Source organism: Cervus canadensis, chromosome 3, assembly GCF_019320065.1.
Source record: "Cervus canadensis isolate Bull #8, Minnesota chromosome 3, ASM1932006v1, whole genome shotgun sequence".
NCBI classification, from domain to species: domain Eukaryota; kingdom Metazoa; phylum Chordata; class Mammalia; order Artiodactyla; family Cervidae; genus Cervus; species Cervus canadensis.
In genome coordinates, this window is record NC_057388.1 from 17006557 (window position 1) to 17025666 (window position 19110).

General features: G+C 37.4%; 1 pseudogene; it reads left to right on the forward strand.

Moving 5' to 3' along the window:
* Positions 1–3151: 3151 nt before the first annotated feature.
* LOC122438142 lies at positions 3152–3710 on the forward strand (annotated as a pseudogene).
* The last annotated feature ends 15400 nt before the right edge of the window (positions 3711–19110 follow it).

Sequence of the window (19110 nt, forward strand, 5' to 3'; positions counted from 1 at the left end):
TTCATATGCTTCCTGGTTACTTGAAATTCCAGTTCAAATCTTCTGCCCACATTATCTGTATTTTAATTAATTTATTTTTATTCAAGGATTAATCAGTTTAAATATGGGGTAAATATTGATATATTAAGGCTTAAATTTACCATCCCATAATTTGTTTTATTATCCATACTCTCTGTTTCCCTCCCTCCCTTCCTTCTTTCTTTCTCTTTTTCTCTCTCTCTCTTTCTTTTTGGTAGATCAGGGGTAAATAATTGGATACACCCTAGTCCTTATGCCTCAGATTGCTCACAATTTGCTTTGCACTCTTCATAGTATTTCTCTATGCACTTAATTCTGAATATTTCCTAATAATCTATATTTTAATAACTTTATCTTCAATCCTCTGCCTATTGAGTACTAAATTTTAGTTTTATTTTTATTTCTATAGTGTATGACCTTGGATAAGGTAAAGGATCTTAAAAGAGTACACAAAAAGCTAAGTACTTGATGAATTAGATATGAAAAACAATCTCAAAATCTATTTGTTTTCAGTTCACTGTTATCTTCAGATTATAAAAAACTAGAATTTCTCTGCTTTATACTCAGAAGTTTCATAAACATACTAATTTTATTATACAGCTGAAAATTACAAATACTACTTGAGTAGACATTATAAATATCTACCGAACATTCATTACAAGCATGCGGGACAGAGAGATCAAGTTAACCGACCCACAGACAACTAGAAATTTATACATCATGTGCGTGTGTGCACGCTCAGTCATGTCTGACTCTTTTGCAACCTCATGGACTATAGTCCACCAGGCTCCTCTGTGCATGGGATTATCCTGGCAAGAACACTGGAGTGGGTTGTCATTTCTTCCCCCCGGGGATCTTCCCAACCCGGGGATCAAAGCCATGTCTCCTATGGCTCCTGCATTAGCAAGTGGATTCTTAACCACTGAACTACCTGGGAAGCCCTGACGAGTCATGATTTGAACCCAAATTTCTTTTGACTACTAAACTCAGAGTCCCAATGCTGGTGCTAGATTGATATAAAATTCAGACATAAAATTGTTCAACTGGAAACCAATTTTGATACATACACCATCATTTAATAAAGGGCAAAGCTATGAGGTATGGTTCTCCGGCATAGTAATTTTTTCCAGTAGTACAGAGTAATAGAATTATTAAATGAAGTTTCCCCATGAACTGTTTGGAGGCATTTAAACAATATCTAGTGACAGCTGAGGAAGGACACTGGCACAGTTTAAAGAACTCTAGTTTGGTAATATGGAAAGCAGAATTATAAATATTTGTGAAAAGTTTTACTCATATTAAAATTTTGATAATCTCTGAAGCAAGTGATACAGGAATAATTTTATAATTCAGGTTGGGAAAGGATTTACATATTTTGGGTTTTGCCTCTGGCTGAAGTCCTCCTTACAGTAGTGATATTTGAACAGTCTATATAGAAGAGGTATGGTTTTCTCTCTTTGCAATCAGAAACTCTGCTTATTGGCTTTTCTTCAGCCAGTCCTTAACAATAATGCCGAAAGTAAAGGTTTAAGAAGCATTTGTTTTCTGGCATTTCTGAAATGAATACCTTGAATAATACCTTTTCTCTCATTCTCAGAATAAACCAAAATATAGAAAATTAGCTTCCCCAAGAAGTAGCTGCATTTCAAAAAGCCTTTTTAGGATTGAGTAACCTGTGGTTGATGAAGTGGAAGTGTACCTTCAATGCCACCATTTATTTCTCAAAAGGATTCCGTCAAGAGTCAACAAAAGTGCCACTGAATAACTTCATTTGAAATTATAACCACTGTTCCTTCACCAAATTAAAAAAAAAAAAGGAAAAAGAAAGTGCCTAAAGGGGAGTGAGCAAATTCAGCTATTATAGGAAAGAAAAGGAAATGTAACAATTGGTACCCAAAGCCTGTTTGGTCAAGTTAAAGGAGTAATTCAAAGAAAATGAGTACTTGTAGCATGCAGAGTTCAACTCTTTTCACCAGGCTCTGGACTGCAGGCTGTCACTGCAGAGGAGAAACAAAATGATGCACGGGCTGTTTCTGTGCAGGTCATATTAATTTAACACCTGAGAACCTGAGGCACTTGAGGAAGAATGACTTTTCTATGTGAACAAGTAGCACTGACCATCATGTTAACCCCCAGTCTGTCTCTCTCTCTCTCTCACTTGCTCTCAGCAGTGCCCAACCTCATGCCACTCAGGTACCACACCAGAGTTCAGCATTTCCCTGGAAAAAGCATGGGAGTTGGGCTCAAGTAAGGTACCAACAGTCAGAACCTCGCCACCTGAAGGGTTTTTAATTCTCTGATAAAGTGGATAACCACTTTTGATCTGACCAAAAGCAAAAATAGCCAATATATCCTTCATACAAAGTTAAGCTCATTTCATTTTAATGTCTTTTCCTGGCAACTGCCTTTTTCTTTCTTCTGGTGTTCAGGTGAATGACCAGAAAGCCAGCCCAAATACCAATGTTTTGACACTTCTTTAATTTCTAAAGGCTGCATATGGCAGCCCAGCCACCTTAGATGTCCTCCCCTTCATGGAATGCAAACAAATGTATATGGGGGTCAGAAATCTACTTTAAATGAATAAAGCAAATGATATAAGCTAGGGAGTGGGGAATTCTAGTCACTTGGACATGGCGTGCTCCATAAATAGTCAACTATGATTTTTAAACATGCTCTGCACCACTTGGCCAACTCTGCTTTATGTAATGAGCTCCAAGTTTCAGCTGTAAATATTTACCCAATATTCTTTAACTCAAATTCCTTAGAGAATGAAACTAATTGACCAAGAATGGATTATGACAGGGAACCCCTTGAGTCACACACCTATTCTTATCCAGTCAATCAGCACAGAAGGTTATGGTCACATATTTAACATACCAACTTATTTCATTGCACATCCAATTGGCTAAGGGCTATTCCATCAGACCAGCAATGGGGGCACCAGGCGTTCTAATAGCTGACCTCTCCAACAGTACAAAGGTCTTTCCTAAAGAGTTGGAAACACAGTCATCTAAAAATACAAGAGACTTTAAGAATGCTGCATTTCCTAAAAATTGTCTATAAAGTGACAGCAAAACAGCTTTTCTTCCCCAGCTCAGTGACAGGGGCTGCCCCTCAAGTTGCCGCGGCCGCCATGCAGTTTATGTTGCTCTCTAGTCGCCAGGGAAAGCTTCGACTGCAGAGATGGTGTGTCTCATTATCAAACAGAAGAAAAATATCACAAGAGAACTTCTTCAAACCGTTTTAGCACGGAAACCTAAAATGTGCTGCTTTCTTGAGTAGAGAGATCTGAAGATTGTTTACAAAAGATATGCCATTCTGTATTTTTGCTGCGCTATTGAGGATCAGGACAATGAACTAATTACCCTGGAAATAGTTTATCGTTATGTGGAATTACTTGACAAGTATTTTGGCAGTGTTTGTGAACTTGATACCATTCTTAATTTTGAGAAGGCTTATTTTATTTTGGTTGAGTTTCTTTTGGGAGGAGAAGTTCAGGAAATATCCAAGAAGAATGTCCTTAAAGCAATTCAGCAGACTGATCTACTGCAGGAGGAAGCTGAAACCCCACATAGTGTTCTTGAAGAAACTGGACTGACATAATTCTCCTCCCCTGGTGATGACTTCCTGTGGCATTTCACACACTGTAGATGGTCACTGCCTTCATGCCCATGTTAGCTAATGGTGTAAGATGATGTCTTGTCAGTATTACTGTTCTGCCAAGCTGCTTCATTCAGGCCTACACAATTTTTATTAACTAACTTAACTAAAGGGAACTTTGGTTAAACAAGTGATAACAAGGGACTTAAGTATGAATTAGAATGAATGCAGGAAAAAAAAAGTTACTTTTTCTGGCTATTTTGAAGTTTATAGGTCTGTTTCTCTTCAATAGGTTATCATCATTACCTCAATTATGTGTGTCTATGAGTATGACACAATCAGGCAATATACACTTATTATTCTCTTTGGCCAAAAGAATCATGTGAAACCTGGTTTTATGAAACCAAAGACCACTGCATTTCAGTATATATGCAAATAAAGGGAATTGACATGTCACATATCAAATGAATGAAAATTTCACTCCATGTTAAAACTTAAATTATACCAAAGAACCTTACTAGAAAGTAAACACCTTAAAACAAAGGGAATACACAAAAGACTAATGGAATGATGCTGTTTTACAATAAGAAATATTTCATAGGCATTCCAAACCTGGGACAAGGAACAGAGATCAGCTGTTTCATAATAGTAAACATGCTATTTTTAAGGCCAAGCAACATTTGACTCATCAGATAAATTTTTTGTGGTCATAATCATTTAGTCACTTAGTTGGATTGTTTTTGATGCCTCCCAAATAAAATGGAAAGGTTGACTTACCAGGGCTTCTTAATAACAGTATCTTATGGAAAATGTGTTGCTCTTTTCACAAAGTGTTGAATAAACCATTGTTTAAAGCACGAATATTCCTTCTGGGGTGCTTGTTACAGCCAAGTTGATTTTACTCCCCTCTTGCTTCCCTCCACTTAGAAGTGCAGCAAACTTTAGGGCAGCTTCCTTCCTTTCCATGGCACTGCCTAGTATTGGAAGTCGTAAATATAAAAACAGATACCACCTCTCATGAAAGTGTGAGTTGAATGAAGTAAAATGGCATTAGTGGGTGCTATATTTTTTAAGGATATTCAGTTGTTTCAATGTCATTTTTATACATACTTCTACGTATGCAAACGTCTTCACAGTTTACACTTTTCATTTGTATCTGCTGGGCTGGATTAAGCTTTGTTGAGATTGTGACCAATATTCAGGCCACATGAGCACTGTCTTACCACATTGCCAATTAGTTGTAATAAATGTTCAATGTACACACACACAAAAATTAATACTCTATAAAGTATTGTCCTATAAGATATTTAACTATTAAAAGGTTTTCTGGATTTGGGAACTTTATGAAATACTGAACAGATTTATTTATTTAATCATATCTGATTCTTTAGAACCTTTAATATATTTACATACACTGTGACTTTCTTAAAAATGAATTAATGTTAAGTCACCTCAGTCATGTCCAACTCTTTGTGACCCTATGAACTATAATTTGCCAGACTCCTCTATCCATGGGATTTTCCAGGTAAGAATACTGGATTGGGTTGCCATTTCCTCCTCCAGGGGATCTTCCCAATGCAGGGATCAAACTCGTGTCTCTTATATCTCTTGCATTGGCAGGCAGGCTCTTTACAACTAGCGCCAGTATTTATATTTCTCAAAGTTTTATTTTGTTGGTTTATTATGTTTTGCTTGTTCTTTTCATTAAAACACCCTTCTATTATACACATTTCTTAGTATACCTAAAACTTGTGTGTGAGACATACTGATCTAAAATCATTTTATAGATGAGAAAATGAAACTACTATAAATCTTTGGTGAATATTCTTTTAAGCATCTACTATATGCCAAAAATTTTACTAAAAAATAGACAAAGCCCAAACTTGTGATCTCTCTAGGCAGGATGAAAATAGGGATTGTGTGGCATTAGATATTGTACATTCAAGTCCTACTAGCTTTATGATTTCAATGAAAGTTGGTTGAGTAAATTTTAAATGAATGAAGAAGTAGTTTTTAATCAGTATCTATGAACCAGTATCTCTCATAGGTATGTTTAAAAATGAATAACAAAACAAAACTCTTATAAGCTTAGGCACACTCCAAAGTGACTAAGCATAATTTCTGGGTTAATGGCTGCCAGATTGTTAATATTTAGCACAGTCTGTTCACCCCCAGCAGCAGCACCTTCCAGTCTCTGACACCACCCCAGCCCTGGATCTGCAGCGACTCCTCCTCTCAGGCCTCCCTCAGTAGGGATCCTTGGGTTTTATTGGCTCATGTGCATAATAGAGGAATATCTTCCCATCTCAAGGTCCTTAACTAGGTCTGTGAAGTCCCCTTTCCATATATGATAATACAGTCACAGGCTGGAGTTAGGGTGTAAATATCTCCCGGACCCCAACTCAGCTCATTGATCAGATAAGAGATGTCCCCTTTGAATCTTAAAAATAATTTTACTGCATCTATTGAAATTATCATTTAATTTTCTCCCTCATTTTCTAAACAGGGTATAGTATACTGCTTGATTTATGAATGTTAAACCGACTGTATTTTTGCTCAGTTTGCCTGGGATGATCACCATTCTGGGCTTGGGGCTCATCCTCACATTAACCATTAATTACTTTCACATTGGGCTTCCCTGGTGGCTCAGCAGTAAAGAATCTGCCTGCCAATGCAGGAGACACGGGTTTGATCCCTGGGTTGGGAAGAGGCCCTGGAGAAGGAAATGGCAACCCACTTTAGTATTCTTGCCTGGGAAGTCCAATGGACAGAGGAGCCTGACGGGCTGCAGTCCATGGGTTCGTAAAGAGTCAGACACAACTGAGTGACTAAACAAAAACAAACTACAGTAGGCAGTTCTAATATCTAGTCAAGATTGAGAATCAATCATTTAAAAATATGCAATTTATTAGTGGCATAGGCAGCATTAAAACTGAGGATACTTGCCATCCAATCTAATAAATTGTCTGCTACACTGAAGTCAAATAGGGACAATATTGAGGCTAAAATATATGTACAGAGAATGGCAGAGATATATCCAAGGACCCATGTCAAGGAACTGAGACTGAATACAACCTTAGGGAATTAAAGGAAGGGTAGACTGTCTAGGAAGACTCACTAACAGAATGTAAAGGAACAGGATGTTCAACCAAATGAAACATATAGCCAGGGAACCAAAGCAGAAAAAGGCTGAACTGAGAAGCATGTTTGACCCTAGGAAAAGGTTAACAAAAGAACATAGTTGTTGGGGGAAGAAACACATTATTACCAACTTTTATTGACACTGTAGAGTATATTTGTTCTATGTATTTTATATGGAGTATCTCATTTAATTCTCAGAGCATTACTATGAAGTGGGAGTCATTATAATCCCCATTTTGGAGAGCAGAAAAATATAGCTGGAAAGGTTAAGAAAGTCCATAAGATTATCAACCTAGTAAATATAGAGCTAGAACTCTATCCAAAGCAGCATGAAATTAGGGCATGAAGCCAAAAAACCAGCAGCAGACAGGCCCATGCATCTTATGGCCTTGAAGTATTGCTCAAGTCTTTCTTACATTTCCCAGGAGTCATGGACTGAACCTGGAGGTGAACTTTAAGGAGCCTCAGTTACAAAGTTTGGAAGATGAAAAGAAATTCAACTGGGTGATTAAACAAGAATTATTAAATTCCATATTTGTTAAAACTTGAAACTAAAAAGAGGCTGTTGACAGAACATCCAGCCTCCTGGAAAGAGTTGCATTGTTTAAGGGTCTGGATTACTTTCAGAGCTCAAGGGAGATTCAACACAGTCCTCAATTCTCTTACTAACTTTGTGTTTTCTTTGTTCAACTCTGGTTCAAGATGTTTTAACTATTCTAAACACATGACTAAAATAATCCCTTCTAAAATAAAGGGATAAATAAGCTTACATACAAAGCTGGTTATTTTCTTATCTGTCTAGATTATTCCCATGAATATTTATCACTAGTTTTAGAGCAATCTGATTCCTCTTTTATGGCAGTTGTGCATACCAAATTCTGTTTTCATGGAAGAATAAAATTTATAGCTTCCTGATTCCTAATCAAAGTTACTAATTTCCAAAAGGAAATATACTCCCTTTGAAATAAAGGCCTTAATTGACAGGAATTCCTTTTTTTTTTTTTTTCTTAATAACAACAGTACACATACTGAATATATACTTGTGTTCCCACTCATATGGTCTTCCTTGGTGGCTCAGATGGTAAGGAATCTGCCTGCAATGCAGGATGCCTGGGTTCAATCCCTGGGTCAGGAAGATCTCCTGGAGAAGGAAATGGCAAGCCAGCCACTCCAGGATTCTTGCCTGGAGAATTCCACAGACAGAGGAGCCTGGTGGGCTACAGTCCATGGGGTCGCAAACAGTCGGACATGACTGAACGACTTTCACTTGACTGCCTCTCATACAGTTCAGTTCATCTAGTTTGAACCGTATAAATTTTATGTACAAATTTTATACATTTTATGATGGCTTAATCTCATTAGCCAAAGTTCATTCCTTATTTTGATTCTCTCTCCTCTTTCTCTGTCTAAATGTGATCTCAAACCCCTAGAGCAATATATTGCATTGGGAGATACAAAAAATTCTGGTAGCAAAAATATAGGAATTTGATATGATAATAAAGTACTTTAGGGAAGCATAATGTATTAAAATCCAGTCTAGCCTCACTGTCTATTCATGAAGAAGGGGCAATCATTTTACAAGTTTTCAAATGATATACAGAGCATTATTTTTTTATAATAAGAATCTAGTGGGTGTATTTAAAAAAGACATCTTCAAGGACTGTAACCAAATTTTCACTGAGAAATATTTTTTAAATTAAGATGGGGATGTGTGTATATATATATTTATACACACACACATATACACATACATTTATTAATAATCTAGTGTGAAGTAGCAAACTACCACAAAGTTAAAGTATTAAAACAGTACACACTTATTACATCAAAGTTTCCCTGGATCAGGGGTACAAGAATAGGTTAGTGGGTCCTCAGCTGAGGGTCTCACAATGCCACAATCAAGGCATCTGCTGGGTTCTGTTCTTATCTGGAGTCCTGATTCCAAAAGTATAAGCTTCCAAGATGACTAGGTGGGTTGTAGAATATATTTCCTTGAGGGCTAAGAGCCTAGGCTTCTTGCTAGCCATCACCTACACATCATCATCCATTCCTTGCCCTCTGGTCCTCCCAAAATGATTGCTTACCACTTCTAGGATAGCAAGAATGCATGAAGCCAGTCAGCTAGCAAAATAGAGTCTTATATCATGTACAATAATCACGGGAGTGAAATATAAACACTTTTGTCATTGGTCAGAATAAAATCCCAGGTTTCACCCACACTCAAAGGACGGATTGTACACAAAGGCATGAATGTCAGGTGGGCGACCACCCTAGAGTCTCTATCTGTCACAGAATGGTAGAAGCCAGGGTGAGAGTATACCTTGAAAACCTCTCAAATCCTGCAGATATATTGCTCTCCTTCAGAGAATCACTGCCCTCTATCTGCCATTGTTTCCTCTTTAAGTGAATTTGTGGGTCATTTATGTCAAATTCTCTTCTAAATACAAATTATTCTAGTCCCACTTAATGAAAATGTCTTAGAGAGGTCCTTAGAATTGGCCTCAATATGATGTTTAGAATAGCTTAAACATGAGAGCACTTACTAACATCATCTTATTGAAAGGATTAAAATTTCTGACTATATGTAATATATTTTCCCAGAATTTTAAATAAAGATTAATCCCAACTATCTCCCTAAATTTTGGATTTTCCTTGTGTGTGTGTTTGTGTTAGTCACTCAGTCTTTTCCAACTCTTTGTGTCCCCATGGACTATAGCCCGTCAGGCTCTTCTGTCCCTGGAACTTTCCAGGTGAGGATACGGGAGTCGGTTGCCATTTCCTTCTCCAGGGGATCTTCCCGACCCAAGGACCGAACCCAGATCTCCTGCATTGCAGGCGGACTGAGCTGCAATTGCTTTACCTGCTGAGCTACTGGGGAAGCCCTAAACTTTTTCATAAGGCAGGGTCCATGGCAACCCAGGGATCGAACCCAGGTCTCTCACATTGCAAGCAGATTCTTTACCAGCTGAGCCACCAGAGAAGCCCAAGAATACTGCAGTGGGTAGCTTATCCTTCACAAGGGAATCTTCCCAACCCAGGAATCGAACTGGGGTTTCCTGCATGCCGGCAGAAAATCCAAACCTGGGATTTGGATTTTCCCTAGGATTACATAATAACAGTAATATAATAAAATGAGTTTTCAAAATGTTAGCAAACTAAGGCTCTTTCCAGCATCTTAAACGTTACAAATTTGGGAGTCCTCTTCTTTAGTCATTAAATTTATTGTAATAAAACTACAGATTACAATCATAATTGGGATACTTAAAATAACAGCTTTAGAATATTAGAGGATCATTTTTAACATGCAAAGAACACTTCAAAGAATAAGGTGAGGAAAAAGAAATCTAAGAATTTCACCAGGCAGTATCCTTTAGAGAAGAAAAACCAGCACCAGTGAGAATCAAAGATTTTTTTCATATCAAAAGAGGCCAAACAAAGTGTCTTCCTTTATATTAAAACATGTGATAATATGTAACACTAGGTTCATAACTTTGTCAACCACTGACCTTTTTTCTTCTAACACCAACCTTACAAATACCTTAAAGAATACCTTTCCCTTAAAGGTGAATCCAATTGATTATTACTATTTCAAAGTAACTGCTTCAAGGGATCTTGTAGGTTCACAACTTAAAAGAAGTGTATAATCTTTGACTATTTTCCTGATTTGAGTCCCATTTTCACTATATAACTTTATCCACCCTTTAGAATTTTTTCTCATCTTAAGATAACTAAGGAGGAAAAAAATCTCAATAGATATGTTTCCCAGAAAGTTGTCATTTCCTACCTTTTCATCAGGTTCATCTGGTTGTTCTAAGGGTGATCTTTTAAAATCTCATATTTCCTTTCTAGTTCCCAGAATGCTCTAGTGGTTGACTAAAGATAAAAACCTAAGCATCTCTGAAGTAATATTTTTAAATTAAACTTTCTCTGATTTGAATATAGAAACAGATTTTTTGGGTGTTGGTTTCATTACAGAGAATTGCATTGTGTTGAAAAGAGAAATAATATTATATATTCCAAAGAATCCAGTACAGATTTTTGGACCAGGAGGTGGGCAAGGCTTGGGAGAGTTAGAAAGGGCAGGTGTGAGAAAATAGGCAGAGAGGAGTGAGGATGAGATAAGCCAACTCAGCCTTTACTTCTTATCTCTGATTGTAGCGAAACCATCACTTACAAAATCACTCAATATTGTCTAGGCCAGCAAAAGAAGGAAAATGCTCTGGGACTACCAGTACTTTTGTACTGATTTAAGAATAACTGGGATATTCTCTTCATGATTATAACAAAAGTAGGAATTATCATTGGCCCCTTTCAATTTAGATTTCATTAAGCAGATTTACTAATCACTGAGAGAATTATTTTAGCTATTGACTAGATTTCTCTATACTTAATATGTAGCATGTTCATGATATTTTAACTATATACTATCTATTCAAACTCTTACTTAAGCATCTATGCATTACTAAGTGATATCTTGGTCATGCTGTTGAGGTAGCTTTTTTGGCTGCAAAAACATTGAATTTGTATAGTTTATGAGCCCCACTGTCTTATTTAGGGGAGATACTCTCAAGCTTTTTGCTCTTAAAACTACTATTATATATAAAATATATTTTTATTTAAAAATTTTTGTCTTTTACTGAAATATAGCTGACATTAATACTATGTTAATGTCAGGCATACTACATAATGAGTTGATACTTGCATACATTATGCAATGATCACTCTGTAAGTCTAGTAACTCTTCATTCCCACACAAAAGTGAAGTGAAATTCACCCAGTTGTATCTGACCTTTTGCAACCCCATGGACTATATAGTCCATGGGATTCTCCGGCCAGAATACCAGAGTAGGTAGCCTTTCCCTTCTCCAGGAGATCTTTGCAAGCCAGAGATTGAACCCAGGTCTCTTGCATTGCAGGTGGATTCTTTACCAGCTGAGCCACCAGAAAAACCTATACAGTTATTATTATGTTATAAACATTATTATAAACCATATTCCTTATGTTGTATATTACATCACCATGACTTATTTATCATATACCTGTAAGCTTGTAACTCTTAATTCCCTTCACCTATTTTGCCCACACCCAACACCCTTTCCCTTAAGGACAATATCTTTGCTTTCTTCACACATGAATCTGTTGTTATTTTGCTTTCATAGATTTCATATATAAGTGAGAGTACACAGTATTTCTCTTCCTCTGTCTGCCTATTTCACTTAGCATAATAATATTGAGATAAATTCCTGTTGTTGCAAATGTCAAGATTTCCATTTTTTTAATGGATGAGTAATATTCCATTGTCCTTTTGAAGGAGGTCACCATTACATCTACCATAATTTGGACTCAAGCCAAACTACAGGGAGGGGAACACAGTCCCACTCATGAGCAAATAATTGGATTAAAGACTTACTGAGTATTGACTTGCCCTCCAGAGCAAGATCCAGATTTTCCCACAGCCAGTCCCTCCCATCAGGAAGCTTCCCCAAGCCTCTTATCCTCATCCATCAGAGGGCAGACAGAATGAAAAGCACAATCACAGAAAACTAACCAAACTTATTACCTGGATTACAGCCATGACTAACTCAATGAAGCTATGAGCCATGTGATATAGGGCCACACAAGACAGATAGGTCATGGTGAAGTATTCTGACAAAATGTGGTGCACTGGAGAAGGGAATGGCAAAGCACTTCAGCATTCTTGCCTTGAGAACCACATGAATAGTATGAAAAGTAAAAAGAAATGACATTTAAAGAGGAAATCCCCAGGTCAGTAGTTGCCCAACATGCTACTGGAAAACAGTGGAGAAATAGCTTCAGAAGGAATGAAGAGGTTGAGCCAAGGCAGAAACAACACCTGGTTGTGGATGTGTCTGGTGGTGAAAGTAAAGTCTGATGTTGTAAAGAACAATACTGCATAGGAACCTGGAATGTTAGGTCCGAATCAGGGTAATGGAAGTAGTCAAATAGGAGATGGCAAGAGTGAGCATCAACATTTTAGTAATCAGTGAACTTGAGTTTGAGCAAGTTCTAGGAGTTAGTGACAGACAGGGAACCCTGTTGTGCTGCAGTCCATGGGCTCTCAAAGAGTTGGACACGACTGAGTGAACTGAACTGGACCAGAATGGGCTAATTTAATTAAGATGATCATTGCATCTACTACTGTGGGCAAGAATCCTTTAGAAGAAATGGAGTAGCCCTCCTAGTTGACAAGAGAGTCCAAAATGCAGTACTTGGGTGCAATCTCAAAAATGACAGAATGATCTCGTTTTACTTCCAAGGCAAACCACTCAATATCATAGTAATCTAAGTCTATGCCCAACCACTAATGCCAAAGAAGCTGAAGTTAAACGGTTCTATGAAGACCTACAAGACCTTCTAGAACTAACAACCAAAAAAAAAAAAAAAAAATCATTTTCATTATAGGGGACTGGAATGCAAAAGTAGAAAGTCAAAAGATACCTGGAGTAACAGGCAAGTTTGGCCTTGGAGTACAAAATGAAGCAGGGCAAAGGCTAACAGAGCTTTGCCAAAAGAACATACTAGTCATAGCAAACAACACAAGAGACAGCTCTACACATGGAATCCCCAGATGGTCAGTACCAAAATGAGATTGATTCTATTCTTTGCAGCTGAAGATGGAGAAGCTCTATACAGTCAGCAAAAACAAGACTGGGAGCTGACTGTGGCTCAGATTATGAACTCTTTATTGCCAAATTCAGACATAAATTGAAGAAAGTAGGGAAAATGACTAGGCCATTCAGGTATGACCTAAATCAAATCCCTTATAATTACATGGTGGCAGTAACAAATAGATTCAAGGGGTTAGATCTGATGGACAGACTGCCTGATAAAATATAGAGGGAGGTTTATAAAACTGTACAGGAGGTGGTGATCATAACCATTCCCAAGGGGGAAAAAAATGCAAAATGGCAAAATGGTTGTCTGAGAAGTCCTTACAAATAGCTGAGAAAATCAGAGAAGTGAAAGGCAAAGGAGAAAAGGAAAGATATACCCATTTGAATGCAGAGTTCCAAAGAATAGCAAGAAGTGATAAGAAAGCCTTCTGCAATGAACAATGCAAAGAAGTAGAGGAAAATGATAGAATAGTAAAGACTGAGATCTCTTCAAGAAAATTAGGAATACCAAGGAAACATTTTATGCAAAGATGGGCACAATAAAGGACAGAAGTGGCATGGACCTAACAGAAGCAGAAGATATTAAGAAGAGGTGGCAAGAAACAGAAGAATTATACAAAAAAAATAACTTAATGATCTAGATAAACATGATGGTGTGATCAATCACCTAGAGCCAGACAGCTTGGAGTGAAAAGTCAAGTGGGCCTTAGGAAGCATCACTACAAACAAAGCTAGTGGAGGTGATGGAATTCCAGCTGAGCTATTTCAAATCCTGAAAGATGATGCTGTGAAAGTGCTGCACCCAATATGCCAGCAAATTTGGAAAATTCACCAGTGGTCACAGGACTGGAAAAGGCCAGTTTTCATTCCAATCCCAACGATGGGCAATGCCAAAGATTGTTCAAACTACCACACAATTGAACTCCTTTCACATGCTGGCAAAATAATGCTCAAAATTCTCCAAGCCAGGCTTCAACAGTGTGGGAACTGAGAGCTTTCAGATGTTCGAGCTGGATTTAGAAAAGGCAGAGGGCCAGAGATCAAATTGCCAACATCCACTGGATCATTGAAAAAGCAAGATAATTCCAGAAAAACATCTACTTCTGCTTTATTGACTATGCCAAATCCTTTGACTGGGTGGATCACAACAAACTGTCAAAAATTCTTAAAGAGGTGGGAATACCAGAACACCTGACCTGCCTTCTGTGAAACCTGTATGCAGGTCAAGAATCAACAGTTAGAACTTAACATGGAACAACAGACTGGTTCAAATTGGGAAATGAGTACCCCAAGGCTGTATATAGGCACCATGCTTATTTAACTTATATGCAGAGTACATCATATCAAATGCCGGGCTGGAGGAAGCACAAGCCAGAATCAAGGTTACCAGGAGAAATATAAATAACCTCAGGTATGTAAAGACACCAACCTTATGGCAGAAAGTGAAGAGGAACTGAAGAGCCTCCTGATGATGGTGAAAGAGGAGAGTAAAAAAGCTGGCTAAAAACTCAACATTCTAAGTTCATTTCTTGGCAAATAGATGGGGAAACAATGGAAACAGTGACAGACTTTATTTTCTTGGGCTCCAAAATCATAGTAAATGGTGACTGTAGCTATGAAATTAAAAGACACTTACTCCCCGGAAGAAATGCTATGACAAATCAAGACAGCATATTAAAAAGCAGAGACATTACTATGTTGACAAAGGTCCATCTAGTCAAAGCTATGGTTTTTCCAGTAGTCATGTATGAATGTGAGAATTGGATCATAAAGAAGGCTGAGCACCGATGAATAGATGCTATTTAACTGTGGTGCTGGAGAAGACTCTCGAGAGTCCCTTGGACTGCAAGGAGATTGACTGTCAGTCAATCTTAAAGGAAATCAATCCTGAATATTCATTGGAGGGACTGATGTTGAAGCTGAAGCTCCAATACTTTGACGACCTGATGTGAATAGTTGATTCACTGGAAAAGGCCCTGATCCTGGGAAAGATTGAAGGCAGGAAGAGAAGGGGATGACAGATGGTGAGATGGTTGGATGGCATCACCAACTCAATGGACATGAGTTTGAGCAAGCTCCGGGAGATGATGATGAAGAACAGGGTAGCCTGGCATGCTACAGTCCATGGGGTTGCAAAGAGTTGGACTTGACTGAGCTACTCAACAAGAACAACAATATTCCATTATAGGGGTTTCCCTGGTGGTTCATCAGTTAAGAATCTCCTTGCAATGCAGGATTCTTGGGTTTGATCCCTGGCTTAAGAAGATCCCCTGGAAAAGGACATGGCAACCCTCTCCAGGATTCCTGCCTAGGAAATTCCATGGACAGAGAAGCCTTGCAGGCTTCAGTCCATGGGTCATAAAAGAGTTGGATAGAACTTAGTGACTAAAGAGCAACAATAACAACAATTTTCTATTGTATGTATTGACCACATTTTCTTTATCCATTCATCTATCCATGAAAATGTAGGTGGCTTTCATATCTTATATATTGTAAATAATGCTGCAATCACCATTGGTGTCCATATATCATTTCTAATTGGTGTTGTTTTCTTCAGTTAAATACCCAGAATGGAAGTTACTGGGTCTATGGAAGTCCCATTTTTAATCTTTGAGGAAATTTCATACTCTTTTTCACAGTTGTTGCACCAATTACAAGCATTTCACAAGGATTTCCTTTTTCCCACATTGTTGTGAACACTTTTTATTTGTTGTCTTTTTAATGATAGCCATTTATGGTAAGTATTTTATAATAGTAGTTCTTACTATTTAAAATATGTACTATTCAATACAGAAAAGGATAGGTTTTAATAAAATAAAGTGGGTAAATCACTTATAACCAAGGTAGTTATATGCCCTGGCACTCATGGCTTTTAAAAGCAATGCTCTGCCATTCTTTCTGGCCACCTGAAAAGGAGATGGAAATTGATCTCTATCACTTAGGAAAGGATCAGAGTGACCATACGTGACCTTCCTTAATAAGAAAAGAAAAACAATTCTTAGCTTAGTGTGTTTTTGTTTGTCTTTTATGGGAAGAGGGCGTTCCAATTCGCAATGTGACAGGGAGAGTGACTGAGCTCTTTGATGAAATGAAGGAGGCTTCATTGGACATTCTTTAGTTCTCACTTCATTCTGAGCACACAGATTACATTTCCTAGATCCTTTGCATTTAGAGCGGATATGTGGGTTCTTGTAACCAGTGGTATTATCCATGAACTAAAGAATAAAAGAGAATATGCAAGATTCCTATGTGCTTATTATTTCTTTTGATGGCAATTGAAGAAGGCATGTGATTCCATGGTGTACAAATGTCATGGTGGTGACTGCAACAGCCTTGCATTTTGTGATTTCTGAAAAACAGGTATTTTCACACTAGCAGTGAATGATTGATGTAAACTCGAAGCAAATTATTTCTCTCTAAAAATAAAATAAAAGTAATGTTCTGGGTTGTAAGAGAAAGAGATTAGTCGTGCATGAACCAAACACATAAAATTTCATAGCACATGGAATTTTTATTGCTTCAGAGACTTTTTCCTGGGATTTTCATTGATCTATTTCAAGGAAAGGTCTTTTAAAAACAACATAGCATAGTGCTTGAAAACTTGGACTGTGGAATCGGAGAGCCTGAGTTCAAGTCTCAGCTCTGCCATTACTAGTCTGTCTTTCAGCTAGTTAATTTATCCTCACTTTACTTTCTTCATATTTAAAGTGGGGTTAATAGTAGTACCTACCCATAGTCTTATTGTATGAATTAATATTAATGTTTGTAAAAGACTTTTAATAGATCTAGGCACCCTCAGAGTGCTTGATTAATAAATAAATCTGATTCTAATGAATTTCTCTATATATATATGCGAGTATACAAGAAAACATTTTTTGAAGATGGTGGAGGATTAGGACAGGGAGACAACTTTCTCCCCCACTAATTAATCAAAAGATCACTTGAATGCTGAGCAACGTCCACAAAACAACTTCTGAATGCTGGCAGAGGACACCAGGCACCCAGAAAGGCAGCCCATTCTCTTTGAAAGGAGGTAGGACAAAATATAAAAGACAAAAAGAGAGACAAAAGATTTAGGAACAGAGACCTGTCCTGGGGAGGGAGTCGTGAAGCAGGAGAAGTTTCCAAACAGCAGGAAACCCTATCATCAGCAGGTCTGTGGGGAGTTTTGGAATCTCAAAAGGCAACATAACCAGGAAGGAAAAAAAAAAAAAAAAAACGCACAGAATACACTCCTAAATGCAACTCCCAGCAGAGAAGTAGCCCAGACACTCACGTCTGCCACCAGTGAGCAGGGGCTGGATAAGGAGAGGTGGGTTGCAATGCTTAGGGTAAGGACTAGTCCTGAATTCCCTGAGGACAATCTGAGGGCACTATTGTGAGATAACAACCCAAACTGTGGGATAGCCAGAGAGATTTAAAAAAGAGAGAGAGAGAGTATCACATTTGCTTCTAAATAACCAACAAAACACAGAAGAAATCAAAAAAGAAATCAAAATAGAAACAAATGAAAATGAAAGCATGACAATGCAAAATCTATGGGATTCATGAAAAGCAGTGCTAAGGGAAGGGTTCGTAGCAATACAAGCTGACCTCAAGAAACAAGAGAAAAATCAAATAAATAATGTAACTTTACACCTAAAGTAACTAGAAAAACAAGAAATGAAGAACCCCAGGGTTAGTGGAAGAAATCATAAAAATTAGGGCAGAAATAAATGAAAACAAAGGCCACTATAGCAAAAATCAACAAAACTAAAACTTGCTCTTTGAGAAGATAAATAAAATAAACAAACCATTAGCCAGACTCATCAAGAAAAAAAGGGAGAAGAATCAAATCAACAAAATTAGAAATGAAAATGAAGAAATCACAACAGACAACAGAGAAATACAAAGGATCATAAGATACTACTATCAGCAGCTGTATGACAATAAATTGGACAACTTGGAAAAAATGGACGAAATCTTAGAAAAGTATAACCTTCCAAAACTGAACCAGGAATAAATAGAATATCTTAACAGACCTATCACAAGCATGGAAATCAGAACTGTAATCAAAAATTTTCCAACAAACAAAACCCCAGGACCAGATGAATTCACATGTGAATTCTACAAAAAATTTAGAGAAGAGCTAACATTTATCCAGTCAAACTCTTCCAGAAAATTGTAGAGGAACTTAAACTGCCAAACTCATTCCATAAGGCCACATCACCCTAATACCAAAACCAGACAAAGATGCCACAAGAAAAGAAAATTACAGGCCAATAACACTGACGAACATAGATGCAAAAATCCTCAACAAAATTCTAGCAAACAGAATCTAACAACTTATTAAAAAGTTTATACATCATGACTAAGTGGGGTTTTTTTTTCTTTCTTCTTTTCATTTATTTTTATTAGTTGGAGGCTAATTACTTTACAATATGACTAAGTGGGTTTTATCCCAGGGTTGCAAGGATTCTTCAATATTTGCAAATCAATCAATGTGATACACCACATTAACAAATTGAAAGATAAAAACCATATGATTATCTAAATAGATACAGAGAAAGCCTTTGACAAAATTCAACACCCATTTATGATAAAAACCCTCAAAAAAGCAGGAATAGAAGGAACATAATAAAAGGCATATATGATAAACCCACAGCAAACATTATCCTCAATGGTGAAAAACTGAAAGCACTTCCCCCAAAGTCAGGAACAAGACAAGGGTGCCTAC